The sequence below is a fragment of the Sinohyriopsis cumingii genome, chromosome 8 (assembly GCF_028554795.1).
Source record: "Sinohyriopsis cumingii isolate HCF-2022 chromosome 8, ASM2855479v2, whole genome shotgun sequence".
Lineage (NCBI taxonomy): Eukaryota > Metazoa > Mollusca > Bivalvia > Unionida > Unionidae > Sinohyriopsis > Sinohyriopsis cumingii.
This window is the reverse complement of record NC_142968.1, coordinates 40288172-40309853: the sequence shown is the minus strand read 5'-3', so window position 1 is coordinate 40309853 and position 21682 is coordinate 40288172. Positions and strand designations below refer to the sequence as shown.

The following is a 21682-nucleotide window of genomic DNA, read 5'->3' as shown; positions in this document are numbered from 1 at the left end:
AAATAAACTATTGTCGTGTCTGTCTTCGTGTCACAAGTGACATTCCTTGCACCATGGCTACCTCTGCTGTCTCTGCTCCCTCTTCCACCACTTTCAAAGTCATCGACGAACACTTAGATCGTGCCATTTGGGAGGCTTTGTATCTTGATCATCCCTTTAACATGCTCATTGCTGGACCTAGCGGTTCAGGCAAAACCGAATTTGTGAAACGTTTGATCGAACAGCATTTGATCGATCGTCCACCTCAACGAATCGTGTGGTGTTACAAAGAGTGGTAATCGGCGTAAGGTCTCTTGCGAGAAAGTCAAGGCGATTCCATCGTGTTTGTGGAAGGCATTCCTAACGAAGACGACGGAATCGTGTCTTACTCCAATCAAACCCATCTGGTCATTTTTGACGACATGTTAGGATTAGACAAAGAAGAAATTAAACTGTGGTTTACGCGCAAAGGGCATCATCGTAATGCCAGTGTCATTTACTTCACTCAAAATTTGTTTCAACAAAGTCAAGCCCATCGCACGACCAGTCTCAGTGCTCATTACGTGGTCTTGTTTAAAAGCCCTGGAGATAAATCACAAGTGTAAGTCTTACCCAAACAGTTAGGAACGCCTTGGCTAACTCATGCGTACGACAATGCCACTCAAACTCCAACCGCCTATCGCCTCGTCGATTTAAAACCCACTACCTCCGATTATTTGCGATTTCGTACCCATTTGTTTCACCACTGGTGTCAAGACGGAGGGCATATCCTGTACATGTCTCCATCGTCCACTTCACCAAAAACTCTATAAAAACCTCGGACACTTCGTCTGTCTCACACATCGTCAACTTGACGTCCCTTCAGTCTCATCTTCCCGTAAAATTGATTTGTGCCTTGTATGGCATCAGTTGCGAAAAAATCCACAAATACGTGCTCGTGTCTTAGAAGCCAGTCTCAAAGACGTTTTGCGATGGTTTACGGTGACAGCACGTCAATTACTGCAAGGCATCATTTAGATTCCTCATGAAACCAAACGCTAATTTTGATAAAAACAAAGTAGCCTTGACACAACTGGCCGATTCCCGCATCGACACTCAAACAAAACAGCAAATTATTTTGAAACCTGGAGGGCGCGGTAATTTAGGAGGTGTCATCATTCGCTCCCTCTTAAAATGGGATCCTAATGCTCCCAAAGTTCTCCCCAAGAAAAAAGCCACTCCCAAAAAATCCAAACGAAGCCCTAAAAAGAAAAAAGCAACATTGTCAAGACCAGGTCCCATCCCCAGAAAAATAAAAGCCCACAGAAAAAGAAAAGTCCCCAGAAAAAGAAAAGCCATCACAAAAAGGCTTCTACCCGCAAGAGAGGCACTTCGGCCAGGACGCAACCTTACATTCGCAAACAAAATCCTGCAGCGACGGTGATCGCCTCTCCGGTAGCCTCAGGTTCATCCACTTCTCCGTTGATGACGATGCCTGCCCAATCCAATTTGATTCACGTTCGTCCTCAGTTGATGACGCCATGGAAACCCGTGTCTCCAATAATTTTTCCTCCAGTGTGACACCCTCCTCCTTTTTAGCTGCAGTGGCAGCTGCTCACAAAGTACCTGCTCCCAAAATCAAAGTCCAAGTGAGATCGGGCATGTTATAGAGTTTACTGGATTTGTCCGAGCAAGAACAATCTCGATTTAGTCCGTTGAGAACCAGTCCACGACGTGTGATGCCTGTCATCAAGTTGATACGACGTAAACACAGTCAGTGGAGACGCATTCCATTATTTAAAAAAGGCCTGAGACAGAGCATGGGTATCAGTATTTTGTGCTCCTGAAGACCCAAACATGTCAGCCCCCAGAAAACATCCCTCTTCTAAAGCCAAAGGAAAGAAAACGAAAGGATTTCCTCCTCGTTTAGTCAAACATGGGGACATGTTGTGCGTCCTGTCCAAAGCTTCTCCACCCATGGGGAAAAAATTCATTCAAACTGCCTCCAAAGATGTCATCGATACCTTGTGCGAATGTTGTTTGAACGTCTCGAAAGGCACGACACCTTTGCAAAAACACCAGAAACAATGCTTAGGCAAACATAGTCACGTTCTTCGCCAAATGGTTCAAAAGAAAATCTCCATTCTTCAAAAGAAGAAGACGTTGGTCCATCGCGGAGGAATTCTGCCTCTATTGTTAGGACCTTTGCTGAAAGGAGCATTGGGAACCATGTTAGGAGGACTCGGGGGAGCAAGATAAAAGGAGCCTATGAAGTCCTAAGGTCTCAGACGTGACCCTTGACATCGAATGGAAAGGACGAAAACTGGATTTATTGACCTACACACGATGGATGGAATACCATCGTCGGCAAGAAGAACGGAATCCGCAATCGTCTCCCAATCCAAATTTGACCGATATGTCCCAGTTACACCACGAACTGCAGTCATTGATGGATCGCCACGATTTGTCCGAAACAGAAAAATCGCAAAAGTACGGTCAACCGTTGCAACGATTACAGCTCTTTCACCAGAAAGCTTTAGAGGAAACAGCTCTACCCACTCTGAAAGATTTTAAGACCTTGATGAAAAAAGTCCATCACCCACACGACCACCACCATCCCCAGTGGTCATAAGAGACGCAACCCCAAGAAAGTCTGAGGAAGAAGAGATACGAGAAGTTTTTCAAACACCGTCAGCAGCTTCCATTTCTAGTAAGATTACAGCGTCTTTGTTGACCCCTTCCCCCACTCCCCAACGAAAATAAATAAAAGCTTGGGATAAAAAGATGATGTCTACTCCTCCTTCGACAGAAGTGAAAAAGAAGAAGGGAAACCAGAAGTGAAAAAAGAAAAGAAAACCAAAACCATTTCATTACCACCTCCACCACTAGTTTCGACTTCTACTCCCGTGACCCATCAGACACGTAAATCCGTTTCCAAACCACCCGTCCAAAGTAGCATCAGCGAAGGGTGGGTGACTTATTAACAAAACAATGGAGAAGGTGTTAGCCAGCATTTACTTTGATCTATCCCATCCAACAGGTTACGGAGCAGTTCAGAAATTGTATTATGCTGCCAAAACTCGACTGAAAATTCTCCGTTTACCTCAAGTGTAACGATGGTTACAAGAACAAGCTACCTACACTTTAAACAAACCCATTCAACAAACGTTTTCCAGAAGTCGCACCCAAGTGGAAGGCATCGATCATCAATGGCAAGCCGATTTAGCCGATGTCTCTCATTTAGCCACCTATAATCGTTGTTAGAAATATTTGTTTTGTGTCGTCGATGTCTTTTCCAAATTTGCCTGGGTCGTGCCATTGACTTCCAAATCGAGCAGCGAGTTAGTGCGAGCCCTCCAACAGGTGTTGAAACAAAACGGTAGTCACCCTCTTCGATGCCAAGCCGACAAAGGCACATAATTTCTGAACCTAGCTTTCCAAAAAGAATTAAAGAAACGTGACATTCATTTTTTTAACCACCGAGAATCCAAAACCAGCATCGTGGAACGTTTTCAGCCTACCTTGAAAGACCGCATGTGGAAATATTTTACACATCACCACACTCTCAAGTACATGAATATATATATATATATATATATATATATATATATATATATATATATATATATATATATATATATATATATATATATATATATATATATATATATATATATATTCATCAATCCCTTAAGCCACAAGATGTCTTTGGGGCACCAAAAGTTCACTTTTCAACCAATTCTCTCCATCTTTCCCTGTTCTCTACTGCCCTTTTGGAAATTTCCAATCCCATGATTTTTTAAGTTGAAATGTTTAACTATGAAGATGATTGTTGATGGCAAGTTGCAGCAGTTACCTCCTTAGGCCGGAAACAAAACTTCTTGTAAACACTGTCTAGTGATCATTCTTTCATATAAATCCATTTTATGCATAATTATTAAAGATAAAGACTAGGCTGTATCCAACTTCTATTTTAATAAATTATTTCGCTGCATTTTAGGCACTGATTCAGATATTATCGGCCATTTTTGTTTCCCATTTTTGTTTGCCAATCGTCCAGTGAATAAATGAATAAATTTGCACTCCGTTTGTGAGTCACATAATCAAGTAATGACCTTATTGTCGTTCATATACTCAGTATATTTACATGCAATTGAAAAACCTCCTTTGTAAGCCGAAGAATATATAACAGAAATACCGGATTATATATTTTTTGTTACATCTGTGTTACAGCTGAGCATCACGAAATATGTTGTACCGAGGTATATCGGTCTATACCACAGTTATTTCTAATCATAGAGCGGTGCGTACCGTGATATACCATAGCAAGTTGAATTATAAGAATTATAGGATACTACATTTGTACATGAAAATATGAAATCTTTTTTTGGGAACGATTGTGCAGTATTGTTCAGAAATAACGAGTTCATATTTTCCAATACAAATGCAGTAACTTTTGTATTATATGCTCGTTTTGTGTAACTACCTAAGGCTTAATAATAAAAGACATTACAATAAAAAAGTTATTGAATTTATGCTTCATTCCCCAAAATGTTACATCCGTACATTCATCAACACCCAATAAATCATTCATGCGCATATAGCTCCGCATTTTAACTTAGACGTGTGCTCTACATCAGTTTCCAAAGGAACTGACGTTTATGTCTACTTAAACTTGAAATGTAGAATCATATTGTGAATGAATGAGCGTGGACTTTGTTTCTATGTTGATCCAACTAAATTCTGCTTTACTGATTATGAGAACCAATTATAACGTAATTTCATAATTTTAAATACCAACACGCTACTTTTGTTTTAACACGCAATCACAACACATCGTTTATTATAGCATCCCTTAGTAAAGCACGCCATTAATTAAAACGTGGTTATATTTATCATTCTCATGGACACTGTTAGAAAAAAAATGCAAGACTGTACCGTAACTGTTGTTATAATATATCCCGTGCCGGTGTAACAAGATAACCTGGAGGGATTTCGGATTCAGAACAGAACACTTGATGGTGATACAAATACAATGTTTGATGATGAATGATTTGAAGGTAGAACAAAAACCATATCTAACTCGTGCGTAAACAGGATCCAAATATTGGACATTTAACATAATGATGCGCACAGAGTTAAATATCCCATATAATTAAAACAGTTCCTAACAGGAACGAATTATGATATAAACGAAAACTGAACTGATATCAAACAAAAAAATTAAATGCAAAAAAGAAACCAAGATAAATTACAATGCGATTCCACTCAATGAGTCATGTAAACAATAAGTTATCATCCAAATAATTAAAAATGATTCATGCAGCCAATCACAAGCTTTCACTCAAAAAAAGACAAATAATGAAAAATGATTCATGCAGCCAATCACAAGCTTTCACTAAAAAAAAGACAAATAATTTTGAAACAAAGCCTAATGATTATGATTTACAAATAATTCATAACAATGCTCACACAAATAAAATATTTCGCACACAGGTAACAAAGACTTTCGCTCAAAGATCGATAATGACGTTAACAATAACAAAGAAAGAACGTTCGCTCAAATAGCGATAATAACGTTAGCTCAGATAGCTATAATGATAGTATTTCTGGTTTTATGCAATGATTGTGGTTTTTTATGCTCGAGTAGTGATCATGATATGTAACCCAAACGGTGGGAGATAACCTGATGTCCAAAATGACACTCACATGGTACCTTCAGTCCCACCACTGTCGAATGGTAAGGAGCCACCACGCATGGTCCGCCCCTCCCAGCCTACCCTTGGACCATGCAAGCCCGTTGGTTGTGGAGCCCTGGTTCCTCTACACGAGATAACCACAATCTCCCTATGAACCTAACGTCACCACCGACAGCAGCATACTAGGTACATATCAAGTCACAAAGAACCACCACTCGACACCCAAACCAGCACCATGGCTGAAACCTCCACTCTAACACAGCTTCGCAGCTGACAACACAACACCAACAGCTCTACAGTGGCACAACCAACACGGACAGTCACTCGCTTTCTCATCAGCTCCATCAGATCACATCACAGAGACGGACAGCATCGACTGCTCTACAGTGGCCCAACACACGGACAGTCACTGGCTTTCTCATCAATATCGCCTACATGACCTGTATGTCTTGCACTTCAAGATACATGATCTGTATGTCTTGTTTGGCCATACAGCTACCGTCAGCCCTAAAGAGCTACAGATAGCTCTAGACATCTCTAGTCAACTCTAGTCAGCTCTAGTCATAGTCACAGTCACAATCACACTCAGCTACAATAAAACCAAACTGGTCATACTAATAGTTTCTGTAAAATATCTAGATATATGCTAATACATTAACCTCTAATAGTGAATTGTAATTCAAAGTTCAAATCTGCGTTGTAATAAATGCATTATTACGCGATAAGACATTAGAAACAGAATAAGCTTCGCATATCACATGAAATATAAATTTAACACTTACCCCTATGGATGGAGAACAATGGAGAGCGTACACTCATTGATGTGATCCAAAACGACCAGTGTCGGTTTAGAAATTAAGCGTACTTAAATCCATTGGAGAGTGAGCAATAGTCAGGGTAAAATACCCGTGCATATCATGCTTTTAGTGTGCCTCGTCGCAAGTAATTTCCGGCGAGGTACATGTTAATACAGTCGCTTACCTGGAAAAACACTTATTCACCCTAGATAACGTTGTACGCATATACAACAAAAAATAGTCAAATAGTTCTAACGCAAAACCAAGTTATTTTTTTGCCTAATTCTGTGACAGCCGGTGTATTAAGACAACGTATATTAATTAAGGTAATTGTATATGTCTAACCTGTATCGAAAGAAACTTCTGTCGCTTGCGATTCCAAGAACAATTCCTCCGTAACACCATCTGTTAAAATACTCAGACTGTAAGACTTTGCTTTATCATCGAAAAACGTAATAAAGTAACGTTTAGCAGATTAACTGTAGTAATAGAACCTTGTAAAATGAGTATACGTCATAGAAAATTGCACAGTATGAAGTACATTGTACGAATTAATTTCCAGAAATGGTCTCGTAATATTCTATTATCGTCTTTATATACCGAGACTTTTTCTGAGGCAACAAGTACAGCATATACAAATTCAGCAAATACATGTAGATATTCCTCAGGAAGAAATATTTCTCAGGCAGTCTGTACTTTTGTCTTAATGCATTTTACTCAAGACAAATAATAATCCTATCTCAAATTAATAAACACGTGTACACGATTATATCCTGAGAATTCTTTATGTTCGAAAATTACGGATGGTCCATTTCATGAAACTTATACGTGCTACCACAAAGTCTCGTGAACACTGTATTTTATGACGTCTTTTCCTAATTACTGGGTTTCAGTAATATCTTCCCAACACCGCTACAATGGCAAAATAATATGCTTGACTCTAGCAAAGCTATAGATGGAGACGAAATATACAAATATAACGTACATAGGTTTGTCTTTCGTTTGGTTTTGCAGCACAATTAATTTATTTAATGCCTAGGCAATAGTCAAGTGTCTCGTCTAAAAAGAAGGTAGCTAGCACAGACAGGCCGGATGGTTGGATTCGAACGAGCAACCTTTCGGTGTATAGATTTATATTACATGCAAATATACATATTTGCGTCTCAAAAGCAATTAAGATTGGCTACAAGCAGCTGTGTATAGACGGAATGAATGAACTCTGCACAACCATGCCCAGTGTGTCTTCTACAAAATGTACTTCTTAACCTGTCGCGAATGATCGCAGTCTCCTTTGCAATGATAAGCTGCTTATTTTTTTTCTTGGAAGTAATATTTTCATTCATATTGATTAAGTACTTATAACTTAAACAAGAAAGATGGTTTGGACGAAGATAATAGAGCAGTTACGTGGGTCACATTTGACCCGCAGGAATCTTTTGTGTGCTCTCATACAAAATTTAGCTATATAATTATAAATATGTATCAGCATGTATGGCCCACGAATTTGCATTTTTGATTCATGTGGTCCTCAGGGTTGAAAAAATGGACCACCCTGTAATAGAGCATTCGAGACAGCATTGTTAACTACTTGAACACTGAACGCGATGTCTTTGACATAGAGGCTAGCCTATTTAAACAAGCTGAAATATAAACTAAGCCAAATGAGGAACCGGCAAGAGGTACTTCAAACATTTAAACGTGTTTACAGGTCATCGAATTCATTATCATATTGTAATTAACATCGCTATAAACCATACGATTGTCTCTATCCTCTATATATAACTTTTTCCTTTCAGTTGCTTTCTGTGACTACTTTTTTCTATCATTTGTAAGTCCAGAGACATCGTCGTATGACACAGTCGATAATCCGCCACGCCTGTTTTTAACCGGATTTTCGCCGGTATCTTTTTACGAAGAGAGAGAGAGAGAGAGAGAGAGAGAGAGAGAGAGAGAGAGAGAGAGAGACAGAGAGAGAGAGGGATGGAGAGAGAGAGAGAGTGAGAGAGAGAGAGAGAGAGAGAGGGGTGGGGGTGGATGGCGATGGAGAGCCTTATAATAAAGGCGAGTATGCATTGCCCATTCCTATGTTTCTTTATTGGTCGATTAGCCTGCTGCCTTACCAACACACGGTGATTGAGGACGGTTAATGAAGAGTAGAGCGGCCTTCGGACATTAATATTAAATACGATGCTTCTAAACCAGTATTAATAGAGTTTATAAAACATGAAGAAAGAAAGAAAAAAGAATTAAATAAATTACACTTTGTGTATTCATCCTTACGTATAAACGTACCGTTTAAGTCTTGAGTAGGTTAATGCTAATCTGTATCATGGGTATTGTGAACATTGTACTCAAATCTCAATGAGCGTTTACATCTAACTGTTACTAAGTTCAGGTTCTTATCGGTCACTTGGTACAAGTTAAGTTAACCCTCTTTTTGTCTCTTATTATACATCCTCCAAATATTTACATTATGTATGTGTGTGTATTGAGAGAGAGAGAGAGAGAGAGAGAGAGAGAGAGAGAGAGGAAAACAGAGAGTATTCGATGTTTAATTCATGTAGAAGACGGGGATTATTACTTGTATCGTTATTTTATTACGACGCAATGATTAGTCAGTGTAAATTCATCACAGATTTAAAGATTACAGAAGAGACAGACTACTGTTGAAATATAACCTCATGTTGAAACAATATTTGTATATCCGTATTATTGCGCCATGATGGGCGGATCACAATTTGATATGCTAATAGCATTGATATATCTAGTTCCTTTATTCCAAAACTTTAAAAGTCATGTTATATTTAATGCAGGTGGTAAGTATATATATATATATATATATATATATATATATATATATATATATATATATATGGGGTTGTTCAATGGCTGTGCACTGTACAAGGAGGAATTGAGGCTTAATAATTATACACAAGTTCTATTTTTAGTTTTTATTAGTGTATACCATACTAAGGGTTATACGTGCACTGTTAAACATTTTGAATTAAGGACTTTAGTTTTTAAATACAGTTAATGCGCTCCTACTTCATAATGTAATAAATTCGGAATATGCGCATTTGTTTAATGAGTCTCCCGTTTGAAGGAATTCTTAGATTTTGGGATTACTTGTCTGATTATTGGAATACGGTGCATTGGAAATGTTACTTAGCCCGAAATACTTAGTCAATTACTAGGAGCAAACGTCACGGAGTGAAGTGTTAGTGAGTTTCCATGATGTCATGGTTCACGTTTAGTGAATTCAGGTCAAAATCGCACGAGAGTGTCCCCGCAGTACCATAGCCCCTAAACAGGAATGTTACTATGTTACATTTGTTGTCTTGTTGTTACAGACCTATGCGTAGAGAAGTTTTTCCTGCAGCGAATTCCGAGGATTGTTATGAGAGAGTTTAAACCCGAATAACTTGTCAGAACATTTTCATGTTGGATCCAGCTTGGTTATTTTGTGTTTATTGTTGACATGTAGGTTATTTATAAGCAATTATTGATTTAAAAAAAAGGTTTACTTGGGGATGTTGAGTGACGGGCTATTAGGAACCAGTCCATTGATTCAGAGTTTTGTCTTGCATAATCATGTTGGGAATCATTAATCGGGTTGGGGGTTGAGTTTAGGTGAACTCATCAAATTTGATTAGACCACATACTTGTGACGTTTGTGACACTCGATGATGAGTGATTCTTTTTAAAGACGAGGGTAATGTAATAAATTTGGAGTATGCGCATTTGGTTATAGCGCCCCGTTTTAAGGAATTCTTAGATTTTTGTGATTACTTGTCTGATTAATGGAATTTTAGGCAATGGAAATATTTCTTAGCCCGAAATAATTAGACAATTACTAGAAGCAAACGTCACGGAGTGAAGTGTCAGTGAGTTTCCATGATGCCATGCTTCACATTTAGTACATTTAGTGAATTTAGGTTAAAACTGCATGAGTGTCCCTGGAGTACCATAGTCCCCATTACAATAGTGTGGTGTACACTGGTGACGTAACAGCAGTGGCAATATTTACGGTAGGAAACCGGTAAATTACACAATGAAATCAACAAGAAGGGACTAAGCATATACCGTCTATGTCGCCATGGTGGCAAATGTGATGGAAATGTACTGGCGAAATGGGCCTGGAAGCCATGGATTGACTGGATTAAGGTGGCGCAGTTTAAACAGTCCCTTGTGTTAGGGGATAGTTGTATAGTTTCTTTGGCGTGAACTGCTGGCGGTAAGGAAACATAGCGAAGAAAAACCATGCACATGTGCGGTTGATGTATATTTGGCAAGTTGTGAGATTTGTGGTCTTGCATTGGTTAGAGTAAAACAATTACGTATGGAATGGACATGTCGGGCTTTGTATAGAAGTCTTTGGAATTTTGGGGTAAACTTGTGACTTCTAGAGTTAATCGCGCCAGGGTTTGACACCGCTCGGTCAAGCGAATACCCCTGGCTTGTAACAATATGTAAGAATTACTGGCAATTGGCAATACTAAGCTTGAATGTGCATAAACAATTAAACCCTGGACTATGTTTTATTTTAAATCTTCCAAGCTTTATCCACAAAGTCATCAGGGGGGATTTTAAAGTTACACTTTTCCTTAAAAATAAAAGATCGGTCCATCTTTCATTCCTATAAATTAAATAAATTAAAAAGTAGATGATTCTACATAATAGTTTACAATACTACATACATATATGACATACAAATATTCAGTTTAATGTTATATAGTCTGCGCCTCTTATTGGGTTTCTTTGTCGAAATAGTATTCCTTGGTTCGACTGTTTAATTTAATATATTCATATGCTTGACGGTTGTATAATTATACATCTTTGAGAAATGGAATATAAATAATTCCAATATTGACAGAAACATTATCAGAAGAATTTCATAGTGAAATCAATATAGATTCCACATACACGTATCTAATTAATACAACTGCATATGTATTTGTTCCAATGTTATATAAAATGAATCCATTGTCCACGGGGGCTTATAGAATTATCATGAACTTTCTGTAGACAACCCGATTTTTCGACAAACAATGAATTCTAAATGTTCAGATATATTTGACTCCAACACAATTCCCAACAAATGCTGGCAAGTTCAGACCGTATGATGCTTGATCTATTTTCTCTGGAGCTAGCCTTGGGACATGGCAGGGTAGAGTTGGGGTGTGTGTTTTATTTCGGGTTCTGTTTTTCAACGTTTCTGACTCTTTTTGGCTTTGTTTCCAGTGTTCCTTTGCAGAAGTCACTGTTTCACAAACTCGCTTTTCAGCTTTTTAGCTCAACGTTTTTTTTTCGTGGCAAGCTTAGTAATTGAAGGGTCATATCGATTAATACGTATAACAAAACTGCGTAAGTCAATGACACCTTAAATGACTTCTGCGGTAATTGATCCATTTAAGAGTCTTCCTCATTTCTACTGTTATACTACAGTCTCGGCAATTATATTTTTAGAAAAATTAAAGCAATTATATTTATAGAGAGAAAGATTTGATTACAGAAGGGGAAAAAAAGCACAAAAAAATATGTCATTCAATCGAAAAAAGTATTGACTATTTACTACGATATTTGTGGATCTTGTAAGTATTCAACAAATTTTAAGACTACAAATTGAACATTCTTTCATCTAGGAAATGAGGAAAGTTGGCTTCTTTAGCCTTCCCTATAAAGAACAATACATTTGAACTTGCAAAGTCTATGCTTCGATGGATCAAGTTTAGAGTTGTCTGTACATTCGAGTTTTCTTGTCGAAGACAATATAATCCTGTACACTGAATAAGAGCGAGTAATTTGAGCAATGCAGGCAAATAGTGACTTGAGTTTTTGTTATGAAGGTCGTTTACTACATGTGTTTGTTATTACCCACATAATAATTGGACGGATTTTCTAGAATAAGAGCAGCTTCGTCATATTGTTAGTACATCGTGTATCTCACACAGTAGGTATTAGCTATTCGTTAGTTGCTAATAACGTTCATGATTTCCTTTAACAATGCGCTTAATTTTAAAGATTAGCAAACACTTAAATTTAGATATGTTTCTACATTCATAGAGAATTTTATTTGTGCACACCTTGACATCTTAACATTACTTCTTTGTTGTCACTTCCCTCGTAAGCTCAAAACAGGAATCTAAAGACCTTGCGAAGTTTATAATGTACGCGTCTGATTGTCCTTTCAAATTATAAACATTGTCGAAAAGAAATGTTTGACATTTTAATAATTTTTGTAAATCTTTGCCCCTCAACTCTACGTTTGAGAAGATGCTGAGAAAGCATGGGCTATATGACTAAACGATCCAAATTTGGAAGGAGCAGGAAATAGCAAACATTGCAGCAGTTCAGGGTTTACCTAAAGACTATATCAAGGATGTAGACCTATCTGGAGGCCAGATAGCATTACTCAGAGAGCTTGAAATTACAATACGTACATCGTCTGGTGAAATACCACACGCAGAGTAGATAAGGGGAAAAGAACATGAAAAACCAACTGTAGAAAGGACACCGATGGAGAAGAAATGAACAAGAAACAGTTTTGGTGCATATTAAAATTTCCTGGGGTATCTCTGCTGTTGTTATAAGCAGTATAATATCTCTAGTTGGACTTGTCACATACGGACTCCCAGTAATCAGATTCGGGGCGGTTGGAATTTTAGCAGGATCCTTGGTGGATAAGAACATGGCCATTTTATGGGGGCAGTATGGTACCTGGGAGTGTAGTCTCCGTTCTGCAGTCTCTAGCAGTGGTCGGTATCGGCTGGAAGGCTATACTAGGAACTTTCATTGGCTCAGCTGCTGTGACGACAGCTGTTGAAGAGCCTTGTAGCCATTGCATGGATCTGTAAATTCCACTCATTTAAAAATCTTTTTTTGTGTTGGTATTGTGCTTGGAATCTGCAGGAAAGATGACTTCTTAAGACTGTATAACTAGTATTCTAAATACAAACTGATCTATGGAACATATAAAATAGGTCACATTCTAGAAGGGTTTGTCAAACGATTTCTCTGTTGCATCTATATTCAATCATGTCATAGTCAATAAAATTCAAATTCGGTCAAAGGCATTTCTTTGAGGAGGCAAATTATTAGAATGAAGCACAAAAGAACCACTTTCCGTAGAGATATCAACTGTATGTTCGAATGCTATGTATGCCCAGCTATTAATGAAGGCCTTTGCCTTCTCGATAAATAAATGTTTCCGCTCATTGGCTATATATTAATTATCTCAAACAAACACACCAAGCACAGCGAATCAACATGGTTGTATGTGTTTAATATGCAGACAAAACTAAAACTAGTTTAGATCCTGAATGACAGTCCTATATAGCCGAGCTATTATATCAAACTAAGAAAAATGAATGTATTTCATCGGGCATGCAGGATTATGGAAATTGAAAACGTAGTAGAAAGAAATTCTCCCCACAAACATACATTTCAACCAAATTCTTAATAGAATGTTAACATTTCTTTAAATATTCATTGCACTCTTTAAAGGTGTTCAGACTAATGTACAGATAAAACACATGATTAGGAAACCAAGTAAATACTTACAAAACGAACACGTATTTTGCCATTTCACTCTTATGTACGTACTCCCATTATCTCTTTTAGAGAATTCCAACGATACAGTTGGTCGCTCACATACAGCATGTACTTTCCTTATACCCTGTATTTCTTACAATCTCGTACTTTTTCGCAGACGGTGCATGTTTCTCAGTTGTACCCTTAGTTCACTACCCATGAATACCGCAGACGCGGAATAGTTTCGTTGAAAAATTAGCATAAACAGCAAATACTTTTCACCACCCGAATAAAGATTCTTTTTGATCAAACATTTTATTTGTTTCTTTTTTTCTAAAGCGTGAAACATTATATTTAAGAAAGTATTGGCAGTTCGTAACAGTTTGTCCGTAAATAAATTACCCAATTAAAAATTTCCTTTTTGTGTTCCGACAATTTGCAGGTAAAGTCTCCTTAATGAAACTCATGACGGATTGAATATACATGTACGAAATTTTGAGATGTTTAACTCTTTTTACCTTTTGAGTGTTATTTGCTTCCTAATACTACACAGTGCAAATAAAACAAATTTAACGTGAAATTAATATCAATACGTGAACGTTACTTCTATGAAACCTAAAGAGATACCACTGATGATCAGACACGACGGTCAAAAAGAGTTTTGAAACGAAAGTATCCCCCATTCCAACGCCGCCCCCAAACCTTGAAACAAAAGCGGAAATCAGAATGTCAAGCAACCCAATGCATCAATTTGATTTGTCAAAGGTAACAAATGCATTTTACTGCATGTCTGAGATGGGCATGTTGTACGGGTTTCTCCTATTTCGACAGTTCTCATACGTTGACACTGTTACGGAAATATAGAAGAACAGTTTTATATTTTTATCTGCCAGCTAATTTATTCCTTAGTGTTGTAGTTTAAGGCAAACTCTACACAAAAATAACAACGTTTCAGAATAATGCTGCGTTACCGCCGACGAAGTAATCTACTGACATCAATGATACGCGTTTAAGAAAGAAAAATAAATAAGTTCTCAACTATATATAATTTAAAAACTTTACTTTGATTAAAACTTAGATTTTTCTTTTTAAACCAGTGGTTGTGATTGTTGGCACCCAGTTCGTATTGGACACAACTGACACATTTTGAACATGATTAGGAAAAAATGGCTATGCGCAGAGGACAATGACTGTTATTATAATATTGTGAAAGTACTTTTGAAGACCATCAATTGAAACAAACCGACAAATTCCGTTGCAGAAGATTGTTTGAAAGAACATAAAAGACAATTTTCTCCAATTTTGGTGAAACACTCTTTAGACATTCACAATGATGAGATACATCACCCAATGTATTCGAACAAAACGATCTTGTTTTCCAGAGAGTCAGGGGAATTACTAGATGTGTATATAACAGGTAAAACTGCGAAATGTAAAGACTGTCAAGATTTTTATCCTTGCTAGATCATTTCGACACATTGACTATGATTACGAAGGGCAAATTTAAGTCTCTAGTTATTTGCTTTTTAAGCCACTCTGTCCAATAATCCTATGCATGTCGAGAAAACCTTTGGTCAGATGTATCATGAATTGATTAATCATCTATCCATGATTACTGGCGTAAGGGCACTAAGACTTACAAGCCAAAACATCAGTTTCCTAGTTCCTGTGTATATTCAGTTGTAAATAGTGTGTTAGCAATAAGATGTTTTCATAATTATCTGGTATCTTGTGTTAAATTGAAACATGTAAACATTTGACTGGAAAATAAAACTGTAACCAATGCATGACATGATTAGATTTTCTGTTTAATTTAATTGCGTTTGTGCTAAACGTAGCTCTGATTTGCTGTTTGGAACCAATTAATGTTGTATTACATTCTAGGGATCATATACGCATTATAAGTTCAGATGCTTGTTAGTAGACGATGGTAGAATGTAAATCCGAGGGAGGAGCTGAGGGGTTCAATTGTTTGCATGTACTCTAGGATATCATTTGTGTCTTTGTAGACGTAGATAGACTGTAAACCTTAGGGCGGAATCGAAGGGTTCTTAAATAACCAGCCACCAAATGAGCTCACTATTTATGATTTACGTACAAAAATAACTTTATTATGCAACAATACACGGTACCCGATGACAACATTGCAACTCTGATGTTGGAGTACAGCCGATGTCATAAAGTTGACCTGTCAGATCATGTAAAGAAGCGTTTCTTCAAGGAACATCAATAATTTCATATCAATCAGGAAGCTATAGGAAAGTATCATTAGTTATAGACGCCACTCAAATATCGACATCGTTAACATTATTAATAGATCAATGAAGAATGGCAGCGCGCTAGAGAGACAGACAAAATGGTGGATTTATTGAGAAGAAACGTTTTAATAAGCAGATTCGTTTTACCCAATAATATTATGTAACGATATCTTTAAAAATGGCCAAACCTAGTAGCATGTTTCACAAACTCCGAATAGATCATCATTTTGTCTACTTTGCACCCGTTTTGCATATAAGAGTGGTATTTTGCAAAAGGTTTGCAAATAAGAGTGGTATGATTTCATATTTTACGGAAATAAGTCGGCAGATACTTCACCTTGTAGGATTGCAATTTTACCTTTTGAATAATGTTTATGGGTTGGATTTAGTATGTATACAGTATATATTCAGCAGACAAATGCACATCTTTCTTGCATTGGTTAAATATTGAATTGGATTGGAAAAATGCATGTAGCATTAAATATATTGTAACACATCAGTATGATATATTATGGTTTAAAACTGTAAACTGGTTTTGCAAATGTCAGAAATAATCTCCGTTTAGAAAAGGACCTTTCATCCCTAGCATTTCGATGAGTCCTACGGATAAAGATTCTCAGATTCATGTACTCTTTCACTGTGCCTATGAATTGTTTTCTTCAGTGCCCTCTCCTCCTGAACCATTGGTATTTTCTGTGATTTTCTTTAAAAGACCTAAATGCTTCGGTCGATTCTCTATAACGTTATCAAATTTTATAATTACGTTGAGTCGGAAGGCTGAGAAAAGTTTTTGAAACCATGAGTGTCAGATTTAGAATACTTTTACCAGTTGCCATTGGACTAACGATAAATAAATGACTATAGCAATCACAATACATAAAACTTATGATAAATATTTAACTAAACATGTTAATTTATATACATGCGGCCCAATATATATTATATTCGTGGTCTATTTCAAGACACCTATTGAATTATTATCTCGTCATTCGCACTGTACTTGATATGATGTGGTGATCAATAACACCTAAATACTGAGGTCAGTTAATGAGATACAGCAATACAATTTAAGTGATACAATAAATATATTAACGTTAAACTTCTCCGTTAGAGATTTGAACACAATTCCTGCGAATCTGACGTTTGGAAATAAAGTAATGATGCAAGTAGATTTGAGAAGTTATAGATATAATAACATGAATTAATTTTTTTAACTAAGTGAAAGTACCAATACACAATTATTTTTTTCTCCGTAACTTCTTACTTGATATGTCTTTTTAAGGGGCCCAATCAAATCTACAATACATAAATCCCTAAATCACGTCCCTAATACGACTTGGCAGTATCAACGTTTATAATAAACCATGCATACAATAATCGATTAATTTTGTTTTATATATTTTTTACTGAATACCGACTTCTCATTTACATCCTTTCAGTTCTAAATATATAAATATATTAAGCTTGCTTGCTTTACACTATCGTAATTACAATTGTAATTAGTAAGTAAAAAGTATGATTAAGTGTGTGAAACGTCTTTATCATATATATATATATATATATATATATATATATATATATATATATATATATATATATATATATATATATATATATATATATATATATATATATATATATCATATGGCGAATAATAGTCCTCTCAAGGGCACTGGATCCAGCAAGGGATCACATGTTTCAGGGATTGATTAAGATAAAATGCAATAAACCGATAACGAACAGTGCAAACTAGCCTCAGCGCCTTCGACATTTAGTGAGCCTTTTTCAAAGACAAATACATAACATAGACAAGATAAATAAATAAAACAGAAAAACTGTTGCGTTGCATAGCTTTACATGACTGTTTCTACAGAAATTAAAACTTTAAACCTAATAAATGTAAAGGTTTAATTTTGGTAGAAACAGTCATGGAAATTATTTTGCGACACAACTTGCTAACATATTTATTTTTAAAATAGCGCTAAAAAGAGAAGAACGATGATGGTTCATCCTAAGATTTGTACGTTTAATTACGTTGCTAAAACGTGCAATATAATCCATATATACATTAAGCTATTTGCTGCACTACCTGTACTATTCATTACAAATACATGTTATTAATACATTTTGCAGGCTTAGGATCAAGGAGAGTAATTTGTATCAGCAAATTTGACTCGACGTTAGCTAGGCATGTTACTAAATCACAGCCTTTCGTGTTCGTTTTAGAAACGTTAAATGGGTAAAAACGTATGTGTACTGTCACAGAATTAAACTCATAGAATCACAAAAAGTTCTTATGTTCTAAAATGTAATAAATGTCATTTAACATAAATAATGTCTAAATCATCTCGACTACCCCAAGAATAGATTAAACAAAAATGTCGAAAATACTATATTTTGGTGTACTGAGCTGTACGTAATAAGTGAAATCCAGACGTAGTTTGGCTGCTAAAGTCATAATAACTTAGACAGAATCTCGCGAAAGCACATGCTAGAAGGAGTATTTGTACGGTAACAAAATTCAATCAATATTTTAAAACCAGTATCAATAATAAAATAATTTACATATTGCTGATATTCTTATTGAGTGATAAATGTTCATTTACCTTTTTTTACAATAATGATAATTTTAATATTATCATGTTTCTCCTTCTAGGTCAGATTTTTTATATTTTCAGCGTTAATTGTACCTTGCCGACTATATTACCAGCCCGAAAGCTAATATGGAGTGAGTCTTTGGCTGACTTTAGATAATTAATGAAGTCTCATAAACACATAACTATGTATATATTAGCTTTAAAAAGGGTTTTTTTCTTCAGTATTTTATTTTTAAATATAGTCAGAATTTCTATATTGAAAATTATGTTTTATTTAAGGTATACTCTCTTTAAAAGTTTCCCTTAAGAACGTTTTATTTTCTTTCGGTGACACCTACTAGTTATTCATTATTTACACGATACACGTACTTCTTTTCTTATGAAGACAGTTTAAAACAAATCTTTCCTATCTCCAAACGTACCATCCATCCTTCCTTATGTATGGACATTAATACATACTGTGCATCGGTGAGCTGAAAAGGAATGAGCTATCTTAACACACTTAAAAACACGGGATTGTCATATGTATGTTTTGGCAACCAGTATTGCATTTTTGCCTCACCTCACATAAAGTCTAAGTGATCTTATGCTATGGTCCATTGTCCAGTGTGCGTGCCTGTTGCCTGTCGTTCATCCACATTGCTATTCTAAACTTCATTTCAAAAACTGCTGGCCAGCAAATGTTAATCATGCTTGATAGAGATATTTAATAGGAATCGTAGAACAATGTTGTGTCAAAATAGCAATCTTCTTTTGCACGATTGGAAAACCATTTCTCGATTTGTTCCTGGAACAGCTGAGCCATTGCAATCAAACTACATATAGTTCATAAGACATGCCTATCAAAACTAGGCCATAGGTTGATCTCCTAGCAATACTTTGGCTTCTGTCGTAGCAATAGTAATTGCAATTATATCTTCAGAAAAGCTCTGTAACTTAGAACGAATGTCTAATAGAACATGCACTAGAAACATTAAGTGTGTGATGGATTCCAAGTCAACAGGATAGTTTCATTAGCAATAGGGTGTAAACGATATTTTCGACTTTGCTCTATAGGCTGACCTAGCTTTAATCAAATAAGGTGGCATTTATCAGAACAAGATCTACTGCCAATCCTCTCACGGGTTTATATTCCAGGAAAGATGTCGTGTCCTTAGCAGCAAGGTGGATCCATTTTTGATCACTAATGGTGAGAGTGCTTCATAAGACATGCTTCGGCAGATTCTTCCAGGGCTGCTCCCCCAGAAATTGCATAGATTTCGTAGCAACCATATGGATAACCTATGTTTAAATTCTTGTTTAAAACCGATATACCTATTTCAGTGAAGAAAAGGGCCAATGTTTGCTAGTACATGTTTTATGAAAATTATCTGAGGTGAGTAATCAAGTCATAGCGTGGTTCGAATGAAGCCAGAAACCTATTTTTAATTTCTTCTCCATAAAAATGAATCGTTTTCACTCAATCTTGGGAAAGAAGTTTGCTAAGTCATCTCAATTTAAGTGTCATCTCGTTTGGCTCTAATAGCAACGGTGTGGGTTCCTTAACAATAGGGTAAAACAACAAACGATATTTTCAATTCTAGAAAGGCCCACCGAGTGTTTCTAAGGACATCCGATCATAATTACTCCCGACATGACTCCCTCACCAATGGTGTGATTTCCAAAACAGACTTACGTGAAACATTTTACTGAAAACAGCCTTGGCAGGTGTGATCAAACTTAAGATATGCTCTACCGTAGTTGAGATTCCTTAGCAACGGTGTGCCTTTCAAACATTATATTCCTATAATACTCGCATTTAAAGTAACACAGATCTGAATTATTTGGTAGTGGAGTTGTGTGTGCATACGTGTGTGTGAGATAGAAAGAGAGTTGATGGGAGGACGTGAGAAATTGTCGAACATATTTTAATAAATTCGATAGTATGATGCTTATATAAGGAGGCTATTAAAGGGATGACCAAAATAGTCCAGCTTTAAGACAAACTAAAAAGTATCTTGTCATTTACAACCAGCAAGAACACCTTCTCTGCATGACTCATGACATTAGTGTGGTAACGTGTCTCTCAGTATACCAATCCAGCTCGAGCGTAACAAACCGCCCATTGGTTTTCGGACTAAAACAGTATTGGGTTATTTGAAAGGATATGCAAAGAATTAGTGTGATTTTCACCTGGAAATGATAATTACCATTTCACGTTTGTAACGTATGGTTTAGTTGTCAACAAAATATATGAAATTTAGTATACTTCTTACCTTGCTTGAGTAATTGAACTAACGCTCTGTGTGTTTTCGTATAGTTTTTCTTTTCTTATAAACCTTCCAACTTCTGTTCATACCTACTCGTGGGAATATCCTGATTAGTGGTGATTAGACACCGAGTGAACGAGCACCTAACTTTGTTTGCATAGATTTCTAGTGTAGTCATTTACCTTTGGAACACTATCTGTTGTTGACCCGTTGAATGAATTTTACATACATAGCAGCTCAACGTTATCTCATAATCTGACGGTAGACTGTTCTGCATATAGATTTGCTTTTCTTGTTTCTCGAACATGTACATGATTTCTTTTTGTATATTCGTTTGTTTAATTGTTTAGTTTTGAGGGGAATATTATCGTATCAGGTGAAATTAATGCATAATTTAATTTTAAATGACCTTGAACATCCTGCTTGAAATCCCAAAAGATTGTACGTATCCATCCCTTCATCCGTACGAAATAGAAAATATAAAACATAAAATATTTACTTAATATCTAACCTACGTTTATCTAGCTTCTCGATTTAAATAGAATTCCCATGTGTTCTACAAGGGGTGGTCACCCTCATTTTCCACAAATACTC

General features: G+C 36.4%; 1 protein-coding gene across 1 annotated transcript in view; it reads right to left on the bottom strand.

Annotated features, from left to right (window-relative positions):
* The window catches only part of LOC149793334 (contactin-3-like), a 112788-nt gene extending 91576 nt beyond the window's left edge, over positions 1-21212 (bottom strand). The window contains exon 1 of the mRNA XM_089966357.1: positions 21095-21212. The gene's annotated coding sequence lies outside the window, so the exon portion shown is untranslated. The remainder of the gene's footprint in view (positions 1-21094) is intronic.
* Positions 21213-21682: the final 470 nt, after the last annotated feature.